This window comes from Astatotilapia calliptera, chromosome 22 (genome assembly GCF_900246225.1).
Source record: "Astatotilapia calliptera chromosome 22, fAstCal1.2, whole genome shotgun sequence".
NCBI classification, from domain to species: domain Eukaryota; kingdom Metazoa; phylum Chordata; class Actinopteri; order Cichliformes; family Cichlidae; genus Astatotilapia; species Astatotilapia calliptera.
Window position 1 is genome coordinate 23,937,651 of NC_039322.1, and position 14,694 is coordinate 23,952,344.

The 14,694-nt window shown below is 45.2% G+C and overlaps 1 long non-coding RNA gene across 1 annotated transcript; it reads right to left on the bottom strand.

Annotated features, from left to right (window-relative positions):
- Positions 1 to 2,242: 2,242 nt before the first annotated feature.
- LOC113014598 (uncharacterized) lies at positions 2,243 to 11,257 on the bottom strand. The gene is made up of 3 exons (XR_003270980.1): positions 11,117 to 11,257; positions 8,225 to 8,355; positions 2,243 to 2,786 (listed from the first exon to the last, which is right to left on the bottom strand). It is a non-coding gene; the product is annotated as an uncharacterized LOC113014598 (long non-coding RNA).
- Between the last annotated feature and the right edge of the window lie 3,437 nt (positions 11,258 to 14,694).

Consider the following 14,694-nt stretch of genomic DNA (forward strand, 5'->3'; position numbering starts at 1 on the left):
TACAGGTTGCTGTTCAGGTTATACCCTGCTTTTCACCCTATCCCTAGCACATCTGCAACCCTGAATGGAATGGATGGTCATCAGTAAGTACATAGGAGGACAGAAGAGAAACACAACAGTGAGTTTCTACAGTCATCAGTAAAAGATGGTGGAAACTTTGTCTTGGTTTGGGGTTACATGAGCTAGTTACGATGAGGATCTTGTTGAAAATATAATATGTGTTTATAATTTCAATCAGTGATTGAAATTATAAACAGAGAAAAGTACCATCAGACATTGATCTCTGTGCAATACCATCTGCAATGTATGGTTTGGCAGCAGATTTATTTTTCAGTATGACAGTGATCCCAAACAGACTGTCAATGAAGCATACCTGGATATAAAAACACACAATGGAGCACTATAAGTCATGGACTGGCCTCCCCAGAGCCTGAATCTCAGCATTAGTGTGGGATCATCTTGATCATCTTAATAGAGAATGGAAGAAAAGGCAGCCAACATCCAAAGAGCTTTGATTGTCTAAGAAGCCTCGAACTATTCCTTGACTCTTTAAATAAATTATGAGCAAGCTTGCCTAAGAGAGTTCAGGTAGTGTTGAAGGTGGTCATACCAAATATTGACTTTCAAGCTTGTTAGATTTGTACAATCTCCGATTTTGCCTTGTATACTGTATTTCCTTTTATATTTGCACATATCAATAAATCACCTCACATATTTCCACATTTCCAAGAAATATATAAAGAAATAAATGGTGGCTTGAGACTTTTGCACAGTACTGTAAATAATAAATAAATTAGCCGGCATTTTGCTGGTTGTCTGATATGCACCACTACCTGAATGAGTGATGAAATACATGTCACTGGAGTAGAGTTCCACCGGGAGGAGGCCCCGGGGCAGACCCAGGACACGCTGGAGAGATTATATCTCTCGGCTGGCCTGGGAACGCCTTGGTATTCCCCCGGACAAGCTGGAGGAGGTGGCTGGGGAGAGGGAGGTCTGGGCCTCTTTGCTTAGGCTGCTGCCCCCGCGACCCGACCCCGGACAAAGCAGATGACGATGGATGGATGGATGGAGTAGAGTTCAGTAGCAGTGCAGTGTTAGAACAGTCATAAACCTTGAGATTCCCCTGCATAACCCTTCCCATTTTCATTTTTAAGGGTTCTTTAATTCTCTTAAGGATATTACTGACTGGAGTGAGATAGTCCAAGGATCACATTCCAGCCCTCAGGCCATATTTAGATGATATAGCTGCATATTCTCATGTGAGTGTAATAAATACATTAATGGGATGAAATAGAAAACTGTTTTTATCCAAGGTCTAAAACTAAGACATGAACTAGAGTGGTGCAGCAAATACTGTGTGTAGATGTGCGAGTGAACCGAAACTGTAATTGTTTGATATTAGTGTGTGGTGGAGGTGTGGTCCCGGGCTCGGCTGCAGGGGTGGAGTGGTGCAGTGGGCTCAACGGGGCGGTGCTGGGGAGGCAGGTGAGAACACAGCTGGTGGCGTTTGGACTGATAACAGTCTTCTTTCCGTTTTTTTAGTGAGGCGGGAGAGGTGTGCTTAAAAAAAGCTGAGACCGGCACTGCATCAAACTGTGTGTGTGTGGAGTGCATTCTACGTAGTTCTTTTCTGAATTGACTGAAAATGCCCAATTATGGCTATAGCATCCTGAAAGCGGGGCTTAATTTTAGAGGTGTTTTATATACTTCTTTCCATCAACCACACTTGTGCCAGCTATTCATGCAGATGTCTGAAAAAAGTATGCTATGTATTTTGTGCATAGTTTTCAAGTAGATCATGCATCTCTTGAAACGGGGAAACGAGATGAATGCAGCATAATGATGGATGCAGATTAATAAGAAGGAGGTAAAACTGATGTGCCATATATTCATCACATTTTATAATGTTAAGTTTCACATGTGTTGGGGCTTATGTGATTCAGTCAGTGTGCACTAAAGTTCAAGAGCGCTGGCACCACAGTAAGCCCTTTCCTTGGGCTTATCACACAAAACCATAAATGTCCAGATGTCCAGTCATAAATTAAGTTTATTTACATCACTGAAACTTTCAGATCGTGAGGTCAAAAAGTCAAATATAAAGGCCCCAAAATAGAGCCCTGTGGGATCCCATTACTGTTTGATTCCTATTTAATATGGATGGAACTAGTGAGGAGTATTGGCAACTCTGACATTTTATTACAAATTATAATTGGGACAACAACAAAAAAACTGACAAATGTTCTCAGAAATATTTTGACGACTTTATTTAATTACCCTACTAAAACGACAGATAATTTATAGTCTCATTTTTTCCATATTTTTTGGAAGATTTACTCTCACAATGGCACTTCAACTGGGTTTTTTGCTGTATTTTTTCAGGTATTATAGTGTGTAATTTACAACACAGGCAATTTTACTTTCAGTCAAGTGAGAAGTAGTTTTTACAAAAAACAAACAAGTAACAACATGAACGAATGTAAGAGACTACAACAACAACCAAACTAGAACATTAGCTGACAAATACACGCAGAATGAGATGTGAGGGGTGATGGTGAGACCCTGGTGTTGGGAAGTAGCCGGTCCCTGGACTGTGGCGGCCTGATTCACAACACCAGCTGTCCCGCCCCACCGTGTCCGTGTCAGCAGATGGCGCTCTGATGGGTAAAGTTTTTTTTTCCAGTGGGAAACTGAGAGGCAGTTCCACCTCATTGCATCCTCCCTGGGTGCACAGAGTCAGCTATGCCTCTTCTTCTCTCTCCTAATCTTCGCTACATCTGTGGCAGCTGTGAAAAAAGAAAAAAAGGAAGAAGAAGATGCAAATTAGAATCCGAGGAAACCATCTGAGGCGAGCAGAGAGAGAGACGCCGAGACACGAGGGAACTTTCTCTGGGTTCCTCTTGTTGGGTTATCGTAAATCCAGACGTGAGCGAGATTCTGGGAGTCTCTGTCCCACCTCTCTACACCTGCCAGACATTAGACCACCCACAACCCCCGCTTTAGCTCTCCACAGCTCCGAAAACATCCTCTATGCAAATTTTATAATCACGCCACAGCGATGAAGTGCGTGTGTGTACGTACAGTGAAGAGGGGATATAAGCTTTTACTTAGCATATGAAATGAGTTGGGATTAGAGTGAGATAAAGAGCAGAGTGAAGAGCGGAGCGAGTATTACGAGCGGAGGGAGTGTTACGAGAGAGGTCACTCATAATTTTGCTTCTATGAAGCACTTTAAATCTTCCTGACTGCTCTCACAGGCTTTGGAACAGCACGCTGGGCTCGACTCAGTGATAAAGAACACCAGTGGTTTTATCCGTTATTGTGCACTTCAAATTAAAATGGTGGTGAATATCAGCATGATAAAAGAACATTAATGAGAGAGGAAGAATCACCTATCCACCCAGTCATCCCAAACCAGCGAGTCTGATTCCTCCAAAGTGTTAAACGTTTTCACTTTTCTAGCTGATGCTAATTTGTTCTGGAACAGACCCATTAAAGTAAGTCTGCAACTAGCTGTCATGTTTAATATAAATTAACCTTCCCATTATTTTCTTAATTAAACCATTAACAGTTTAGGAAACTGTGTAAACGTCACACAAATACCTACAATTAAGGTCAAAAATGAAGTGCTGTCTGGACTCCTCCCCCTTGATTAATAAACATCACTGTTTCACTCCTGGATCGCCCAGGCTGCTGCAGCTTATTTGATCTCTGCCTTAATTTGCTGACTTGGGAAAACTAACTTTTATATCCTGAATACTGTGCTCATAACAGCTTCCTGTGGGGGCTTATTTGGTGTAAAGCTGAGATGGAGAAGTAAAAGAAAAATAAAGCACTGCCTCTCATTCATCAGTTAAATGTTGCGACACATGGGAGGCTAAGCTAAAATCCAATTTCCTCAAGAGGGCAATAGGAAATATATGTACGCTTTCCTTCAAGTCTGCATCTTCAAATGACTATACTGACAGAGAAAGCGGTGTACGAGGAGTGTGTTCCCTTTGTGCGCGCTCTCTGCTTTCCTCTGTGTGTGTGTGTGTGTGTGTGTGTGTGTGTGTGTGTGTGTGTGTGTGTGTGTGTGTGTGTGTGTGTGTGTGTGTGTGCACAGCAGTTGTTCTTCGTCTCGCACTTGTTTCCTCGTGTGCTGCTGCTGTCCACTGAGAAATACCTCTCTGGAGGAAAAGTATGGGTTTATTTGTCATGAATAATTTGAGACATTACACAGTACAGTGGCCCCTTCTGCAGATAATTCAAGCATATACACATCAATGTAAAATAAAGAAAATGCCACAAACATCAAGCTTTAACTACATTTTATATTTTAACAGAAAACAGGAAGTGCATTCGTTTTTTTGCAGTTAGAAGCTGGATGCGAGATTTGCCGGGAAGGCTGCGATTAAAGCTGATTTATTAAAAACACTTCAAATGGTGCTTGGAGAATACATCCTGAGGAGTTGTAGACAACAACAAAAAACCAAACAAAACAGAATATTTCAGTATTGTACGTATTGTAAGTTGTTTAAGGGGAGTACGTCTACATTTAGACGTTCCCTTTGTCACATTTTCTCCATTTTGTCACCGAGCCATTAGATCGGAGGGCTCGGAAAGACGGGGATCTATTTCTTTGTCTTTCGCTGGACCGGTTTGAAGCTGACGGGAACGCGAGCAGCAGCTGAATTCCTTTAAATAGCCCTGCCTGCTTCATCATATGGTTGCTATGGCAGCCAGCCCCTCGTTTCAAGATAACGTCCACAAGCTAGGAGAGAGAGACCCCCCCTCCACTACCCCTCCTCCTCACTTCCCCACCTCCACCTGAGCACTATGGATCTACACAGCTGCTCGGCAGACAAAAAAAAAAAAAAAAGCCATTTAACAGCATATACGAATAACGCTTTGTGTGCTCGCCGAGTGAGAAATAATCAATATTGGCGCTATACATGTGAGCGAGTTCTCAGAGGGCGATTCAGGAGAAGTGCTTATTGAAGAAAAGTGAGTGTTTAAGGCTTATAAGAGAGGGAGGAAAAAAAATTGTTAAGGAGGCAGAGAGAAAGAGTGTGATGCAAAAATGAGCAGATCAAAAGTGAAACAGATGAGTGAACAGCTGGTACAAGAAATGGGGTGATGCTGAGAGAAATGGAGGGTGAAAAAAGAGGCTGAATGATCTGTGACATTTGTGCGAGAACGCAGGAACCGAAAGATAAGGCGGCGTAATGGCAGATCTATTCAAACGTGTCTCTTTCTTCTCTTTCAACCGCCGCTTTCTCCATCTCTTCCTCTGATTTCTGCCGCTGCCGGCCCTCCTCCTTTGTCTGCTCCTGCCTCTTCAGTTTTTTGCTTTTTTTTTTATTACCTTGAGCTCGCAATTAGTCATATGTTTAGCTAAGGGTCAAACAGGATGTTGCACGTTGCAGGATTGTAGGCATTGCAACTGGAACTACGTGGATAGAGTGGACTTTGTCCTGAGTGTCTCCACTAAGCACACTCACAAAACTACTGCGAAGCTTAAACGTGTGAAATCAATTACAGAGACAGAGAGAATCTGCTGGTTTCACGAAGCCAGGTTTAAAGAGTGCTTCTTTATTTATATCAGGATCTGAGATCAACAGAAACAAAACTGTCAAACTAGCTTATTTTTGGTAATTAAGTAAGTATGTGGTGGGCTGCATTTAACATTTAGCCCTGCATTTAATTTTAGATGGGCCCTTTGTAAAAAAAAAAGAAGCTTAGAAATAACATTAACTGAAATAAAACTGTGAGATTGATTGAAAAACCTCTTTTCAGGAGACGTGAGGCCTTAAATCTTAGGACTTAAAGGGCTTTGTTGTTCTTCGGCACCTAAAAATAATCAAAAATTTGCAAAATGTGCTCAGATGAATGAACATTAACCAAGCAGCTAAAGACAGACCTGATTTTTTGAAATCTAAAGAGCAGTGATATTTTGAACCTACCACAGCATAAATGATGACTACATCTAAAGCTTTGACAGAATGGTTTCAGCACACACGTGCTCAGATTTTCATGTAAAAGGAAGTCGAATTAGGAAAGGTTGGCTGTGAATAAAGTCTGCATGCAGAAAAAGAAAAACAGCGAGTCTCCAGAAGACGAGAGGAGAAGTCAAAAAGGAGTCGATAAAGAAGGCACCCTCAATTTCCTCTTAAAACACACAGGCGGGCTGATTGCATTTGAGAGAGTTGGGCGCGTCTCAGCATCTCCTAATGCGTCTGTAAATTGAGTTGGAAAATGACGATGTCTGTTGTCTTGGGAAGGAAGCCAGGGAGGCAAAAAGCTTTGCTGTGGAGAACATCCTCCCCTCTCTGCATTTTAGACCCACATTATTAACCGCAATACCCACTTCTGTCAAACTCTCCTCCTCTTTATTTATTTATTTTTTTTAGCAAATCATCACACGCTGGGGAAAACGAAGAAAAAAATGGTCACAATGATGATTTCTTTAGTTTCCCGTTTCCTTCCTCTTCCTCTTTAAATCAGATGATAACTGTCTGCGTTAATGGAGCCGAGCGGTCCGCTGTATGGCGGCACATCTTATATATTATCTCTAGAAAGGTACTGACAGGCTGCGAGGTGTTATTGCGAGTATAAATAGACGTGACTCTGTGTTTTGTGTGTCTGTTATTAAGGAGCTGTGGTGGTCAGCTCTGAGAGCAGCAGCGATAAAGATGCTGGCTGAGCATTTGCCAAGCATCCATTTCCTTTTTACTCAGGTCTGAAAGGCCGTCTGCCAAACACAGGTACACACACACACACACTCATGTCCTCATATTACCTTTTAGTCCAAAGTGAGCATCCATATAATTCCATTCAAACAGTTTAAGAAAACAAGATTATGTCTTTACTTCGGCCTCTTTAACTTTACCTCTTGTATGGCCCGATTTTTAAATTGTCCTTAGGTTAGCACCGAAAACCAGAAGCTCTTTTAAGTGAGTCTCTACTTGTACTGCTCTGTAACAGCACGTATAATTATCAGATATTATGACGGATAAAATATCGCAGGATGTGCGTTTGTCTCATTTAGAAAACAACACGGTGCGTTTACGGTTATCTGGTCCCCATTAAGAGTAGAAGGTAATTTCAGAGATCATATTCGACGTTTTCTTAAATTCTTCTATTTTTTTTTTTTTTAAAGCCAAGCTGCCTTTTTTTTCTCCCCTGGAGCCTCTATTGTATTTATAGGCATTAAGCTAATGGCTCCTTTGTATTGATATTACAGTAGTTGGCAGCGAGAGCGTAGGGGAGACAATTATACACTCAATCAATAGCAGATAGCAGAGGTATCTCACGTTCACACGCATACTCTCTTTATGTCACACACACCTATACATACACATCCACAGACACACCCCATCAGCAGGCCCGTCTCGTGTGAACGTACGGCGGCGCGTTACTCGTCTCCGTCTTTCCTCGCCGCTATTCGACAGGACGTTGTGTCCATGCCATCGCTTGACAAATGCACTGGAAGCGGCGGCAGAGATCTATATGTGTACGCCCGACCTTTGGCGTGCGCACGCGCACACACGCCGTCGCTCTCTCTTACACATGAGCACACAAGCCGCACACCCACACAGTCGCGATAAGGCCCGAGCGCTGGTAGTCATTTAGTTCAGCTTTGTCTTTTTAGAGCGTCTCCCTGATGAACTGCAGAAAAGGCGAGCACTTGCAGTATTTGAATTATTAGCAAAACGGCACAGCTTTAGCTTAATCCAGTGATGCTTATAATCTGTGTGTGTGTGTGTGTGTGTGTGTGTAGGCTAATAAGAGCAGAAAAAAGTGGGTATGTAAATGAAAGAATGCTGCTTATCTCTGTACAAAAGCGTGTGCGACTACATGTGTGCGTGTGTACTTAAGCAGGCAGCCACCTCTGGAAGCTGCTCTTTCTTAGATAATGTATCGAGCTGCTGTCAGAAGAGAACTGATGAGGAAAATGAACTCTGTGCTCTTTGTGTAAACGCATGAAGAGATCCGAGGATGTCAACAAACAAAATGGCCGTCAGTAAACCCCCACCCCCCTTAAGATGACAAGGATACGCCGCTTTTCGTCGCTCGGATTGTGACTGCGAGAAGCAGCCTTGTTTTATTAGCGGCTCTTTGTTCATTCACCCGCTTCGGCTTTTCCTCCATATTATCTGATTGTCTGGCCTTTGGGTTTAAGTGCAGATCTATAGGTTTACGATATGATTTTGGCACGGAGGCGTGCCAATGGAGCACTAACCCTGATGACTCCTGCGAGTTGCCAGTTCTGCGCAGGGCTGGGCTGGCTGTTTGGGCGGATGGATGGGTGGGTGGGTAGCTGGACGTGGTGCTGGCCGTGCATTTGGGTCCTGGACTGGCCAAGGCAGAGAGCTGTAAAGAAACAACAAAGTCAGCTTTTCGGCAGAACACATTCAGCACCTTAATGGCGATCTTGTGATAACGCAGACGTTTTGAAGATGGCCGCCGTGAAGCCGAAAGCCAAAAAAATAAAAATAAAAAAACGGAGATGTTGAGTCTTCTTCTCAAAGCTAAACGTCTGCGCTTTTTTACCGAAGCCAGGAAACATAATCATCAACTGTTACAGTAAGATGGTTTGACATAATGGCTCTTACAGTCTAGGTATACTGAGGTGGGTAATTATGGATTAGCAGAGCTCTCCGGCGAGCGGAGACTTCCCCTGACACAAAGCAAACGAAAAAAAAAAAAAAAAAGCAAACGCAGGATTACTCTCATATAGACTTATCGCACACACACACACATTTATATACAATCAGGCATACAGACAGACAAATACACACACGCAGCTATACACGCCTCAAACCTACACACTCTTGTCGGCCATCACAGACGACATGCCGGCTCGGCAGCCATTTTGCAGGACTGTTCTGGAATCTTCAATTAGGGTAATTGTTGCTTACGCCGTCATTTTGCAGCGTTCGAGCCGTCACACGAACAAACCGCGCTGTGCCACTTACCTCATATTATCCAAAATATATAAGAGGACGCCTTAATTGTGGGTCTTCGACGTCTTTTTTGAAGTGTGTCTCTGCGTGGGGGGCCTCTCAGTGGAAACCCACGACACGTATGACGGCCGGCGTGTCAGCTGAGTGTGCAGCCGTGTGTGAACTCCACATGGCGTGGATGTATGTACGCTGCATGGCTCGCTGTAAACGTACATTACGGTGTTGGGTGTGTGTGTGTGTGTGTGTGGGGAGGGGGCACGCCCTACAGCTTGTCAGTGCTCACATATGGAGGATGAGGAGGAGGAGGAGGGGGAATGAGTGTGTGCATATGAGCTCGGAGAAAAGAGGAAATGGAAGAGTGAGAAATGGAATAAATTGAAAGGAGGGAGAGAGAAGAAAAGGACACTGAAAGAGAAACGTACAGCTCGTTCTTGTCACCACCATTTTCCCTCGCAGACTGTGCAGTTTGGACACCGAAAGCTTCATTTTTTGGGGAGGATATGGATGACTCAGATCTTACGATGTATAGAATAGCACTGAGTGACAGCCCACACCTGTCATGCAATTAATAAACCTCCATCTGTTTGACTTCGATGCATCGTTCCTTGTGTTCAGAATATGGGTCCCGTGCACTTGTGTGTCACGGGTCTGAGCCCGGTTCTTCCACCCTCGTAGACCCTTAACTTTCTTGTCTCACCCACACTGCGCGATCCACCACAAACCTGATGTGGGAAAAAGATGGAATAGTCTCTTCTTACGTAAGAGATATTTTTGTCCAAAGTAAACGGGTCCTTCTGAATGCAAAAACCTTCATTAATTCAAGCATCCAACTGTCTGATACAGCATTCCCCCCCTTTTTAAAATAAAAGCCCATAAAATGCTAATCAAGAGGACTATAAACTTCCCCAGACTGCACTCCCTCTACAAAGATCTGCAGTCACATGGGCAGAATTTAACAAAGGCCACCTAAGGATATGAGAACATCTATTACAGTAGCTGACACAAAGAGAGGATTGATAATTTAGTGTCATATGGACGGGGTTGAACCAGTTCACAGCCTTGTTAGAGGGAGGCTCTGCTGCTGGTGCCGCTGCTGCTGCAAGACGGCGGAGGGTTAGGGTGGGATGACGACCGGCTGTCAAATGGGACGGGTTGAACGAGGGTGTCAGAGAGGACCACGCACACAGCGGCGCAATGCAACTCACACGTGTGATCTTCGGGAGACGAACAACACCATACTCATACGTGGCGCTCACGCGTTACAGTTTGCAGGCGTTTATGGAGCGTATACCATTCAATGTACGGACCCAACCCCCATCACCCCCACCCACACATCCACCCACGACACGAGACTGCACATATGATCCAACGCCCCTTTGTCTGGGATCATCGGTCAGTAACGGATTGGCACATTTATGTTCCTCATCTCTCTCTCTGTTCTATTTTTTCCCTGCCTGCTCGAACTCTGTCACATGCATGCATGTAGTCATGTGAACGGCTGATAACCCACTGCCCCCCCCCCCCCCCCCCCCCAGCCCGGACACACAGATTTTAACCCCGTTCTGTACGTCTATTACACATTACAGTAGTGTCATGACCGCCAACCACCCTCCCTCCCCCTTCCTCTCAGCCTCCGTGTCCTCAGAGCGCACCCCCACCCCCACCGACCGGCTGATCATCTGCTGTGACCGTGTCCTCCTATCACCGTGAGTCAGGAGTGTTCGACGAGGATGGGGTGGGAGGTGGTGGTGGTGGGCATCCTATTTGACTTCTTCTTTTTTGGGGCTTTTTCTGATCACATATGATTGCTGACAGGGAGAACTTTCCCACCCATTGGCGGAGGTGTGAGCAGTGGTGCTACAGCGCCAGACAGAGGGGACCCTTTGTCTCCCACCACCACAGGGAGGGATGGCGTATGTACGCACACACACATATACGCATATACTGTACATTCTGGCATGGCTACAAACACACACAAATCCACACACTCCACTCAGCTCCACTATTGTGTTAACAGCATCCCAAAAAGTGACACATGCCAGAGCACATCAGCAGCTGAACACCTGTGCATGTAACTCTGCCAATTCAACACGTTCCTGCATGTGCAGTCACTTCATGTGTACAGCATGTGTATCAAAGTGTGTGTGTGTGTGTGTCCTCAGACTCACCTGGAGGCACCCCCGGAGTTGGTTGTCGTGGTAATGCAGCTTCAACTGGGGTTGCAGATCTGTGACACCTGATGTCCCTCCTCCTCCTCCCTTTCACTCTCTCTCTCTCGCTGCTGTACCATGGGATCAGCAGCTACACCCTAGCACTGACAGAAGAGGGGGAGACAGAGAGGAGGGGGTTCTTATCGAGCCACTGGTGGATCGTACCACCAGCCGCACCGAGCCAAGGGGACGTAAGGGGCCAGAGCTGACAGGGAGGGCCCGGCCGACTGCCTCCAAACCTCCCTGCTGTCTGCTCCGAGATGGTCTCTCCCCGCTCTGATTGGACGACGTGCTTCCTCCTTCATCAAAATGTAAAATTCCAAGACAGAGAGAGTAGTGCATCGTTTGTGTGTGTGTCTGTGTGTGTGTGAGAAAGAGAAAAAGAGAGAGTGTGCATGTGAGAGAGAGACAGACAATGCAAGAGAAAAGAAGATGTGCATTTGAGAAATACTTGTCATGCAGACTAGTATGACTGTGGGCATGAATTTAAGTGTGTGAGTGTGTGTGTTGATTCGAATGTGTGTGTGCGAGTGTTTGCGCCTTTGCGTCAGGGAGACAATATACAGGATGCCATTGTCTGTGTGGGCGTGTGATAGAGGAAGAGGTAGTCGAGGGAGAGAAACACAAGACAAAGAGAGTGAGGGATAGGAAGACATCGTGAGTGTGAGTGTTTCAGTGTGTGTGTGTGTGTGTGTGAGAGATGGAGGGGGAGAAAAAGAAAGCAGTGTGTACGGCCTGAGAGATGTCATCATTAGTCTCTCTGCAGTGGTTGGTGTTGAGCTGCAAAGAGCTTGTCAGTCAGTTTCTGTCACAACATGTCACTGAGTGGACGCGTGTACACACACACACTTTCCCAGAGGGAGATCATGTCAAGATGGGGGCCAGGCTGCTCTGACAAGCACATCCAAAACCTCCCCGGTAACCTTTCACCCCCCCACTCCTCTGCCACACGCAGGATCAATCCCCAGATTCATATTCATATGAAGTGCAAACATCTGATTTTTGCAGGGGGGAGGGGGGCAGGTAGAGGCAGTAAAAAGGGCGAGAGAGTGGCAAGAGGCAGATGGCAGCCGGCGCTCACATACAGCCGAGTCTCATGAGAACTAACCGCTGAAATAGTGCTGACTCACTGCGCTCTGAAGGCCCTGAAACACACGCAGTCCAACCGGCATATCTCGTGTGTGTGCGTGCACGCAAATCTACCCCGAAAATGACAAAATCGACAGAGCGAGTTTGAGGAAAATGAGGCCACACAACGAATGGCGTTTTGCTGGCGTTCAATCGATCCTCGCGATCCCCTGCAGAGGGGAGTTTTACCCTCGCACATAAAGCAGACCTTTCCTTTTTCCCTGGCTTTTCTCTGCCTCTTTCTCCTGCTGCCGATTTAATTACCTTCTATATTTATCGGAGCTCAAGATGCTATTTTGGTTTCGAGACTCTTGTCACTGATATCGGGAGGCTACATTATTCAGAGTGAGAGCACTGGGGGCCATCAGACAGAGCAAGAGCACTGCTGTTAACCCTATGGAGAAGGATGTGTCGCACGATGTGTGTGTTTGCGTGTTTGTTCCCTTTTGCTCATAACATAAGGTGTGGTCTGTGTTTCTCCTGTCTCCATTTTGTGACTACTTCATCTCAGATCTCTGCTTCAACCAGAGCATCGAGAGAAAGAAGACGACTGTTTCGCACGGGACGCACTAACACTGTCACCGACGAGTTACCACAGACAAAAACAAAGAGCCGCGTCCATCCTTGTGCACACGCGTGCACACAGGCAGGCACGCAGCGACAAACTCAGTAGGTATAGATCGCTGTCCTCCATATTTGGTTGTGATTTATGATTGCTCTTCAGCAGAGGCCACAGTCATCTGGGAGATGATGGCCATATTGATCTGATAAACAGTTTCATTTACTGCCAAAGCCTGCCATTTATACTCACACACACACACACCGAGCAAAGACACATAGGTTCACAGCAGGAATAACCCAGCTTTCTGCTTCATCAATTCCTCACCTCCTCCTCCACGTCTGCTTTTCTGTTTCTCTGCTCTTCTTCTTCTTCTCCTCCCCCCCCAGGCCACCTCGCCCTCTCCTCTGCTCTCAGCACGCTTTAACCCGTTCCACTTCGGCCCTCGCTCTTTCTATCAGCACCGACTGTCGTTCACCTGGCAGCAGATGCCACGCTCCATGGCCTCTTTGTTTCTCCTATAAATTCCACAAGGCTTCACGTTAAGCTTACGTTATGGTTTGCCGATGTTTATCAGCAAACACAAGAAGACCAGACGGTTAAGGTTGGGTTAAGTTTACCATTACACGAAACAATGCACAGAATATGATCACAAATCAAGGAATAGATTTTAAGTCTATTCTACTGCAAAAAAGAGGCAGTGTAACTGTAACCCTTTGCACAGGTCACACAAACACCATAAACCTGAAGATTTTCAAGATACTATATCCAATGCAGATGCATGTAAAGGCACCAATGTCCTTTAATTTGCCACTTTTCCGGTACAGCGTCTGCTGATGATGTCTGATTGCTCCAATTTTTGCAGCGCTGATACTAGTACAGTGTACTGACAGCTAATGAGCAGCCGTCCTGTCTCCTGCACACTCTACCCAGGCAATACCCTCACCTAAACCAAACTAAGTATTCTCGGCATTTCTCTGCATCCACAAAAGCACAACTTCACACAATGTGCTAATCTGACTTTCTGACTCTTTGGTTTGTGTGTCAAAACAATTCTAGTCGCACAGACCAGCAGTGCTATTTAATACAACATGAAATTTATCCTCTAAGTTATGGTCACCATCAGTGTCCAGATCCAGAACATCTGGAACTCAAAATACTCAAAAGCCAACACACCAAGATCAGAATCTTGAACACCAATTGTGAAATCTGTGTTGCTCTATGATGCTGAATTAATAAGATACCGATGTTGATCAACAGCTGGCTGAGGAAAGTTTTAAAGGTCTACTGGCTCAACAAGATCTGCAATTACGACCTGTGGGGAAAAAAGTGAAGCAAGTACCTGTAGAGGGAGAGATGGGAAGAAGATGATGAAGATGGACAGGAAGAAACCAACCAACAACATCACCACCAGACAAGCCCTGATGTGGAAGCTCCAAGGGAGGAGAAAAAGAGGAAGGCCAAAGAATGCAATGCATCGCAACAAGACCTTCGAAAGAATACAAGAAATTGATACACACCTGACATCAGATTAAGACTAGAACTCAAAACTGAACACCTTGGAGGATCCCTTGTTGATGGCCTACATCCCAGGAGGAATGCTGGGCATAAGTAAACTGATTGGTTTACTTATGTCAAAGTGCCGAGTACGGTACGACAAAAGTACAACTTTAGTGTGTAACATTACTCTAAAAAAATAACAAGGCACTTTGTGAAGTCTCCAAGTGGCATCCTAACTAGTTAACCTTTATACAGTAAGAAGCTCTGAGAAGAAAGCACACCACGGCCTCCCATCATTACCCACTGAAGCGAAGCGGAGACTCTGCTATGCCTCGGCGTTTTGTAGTCT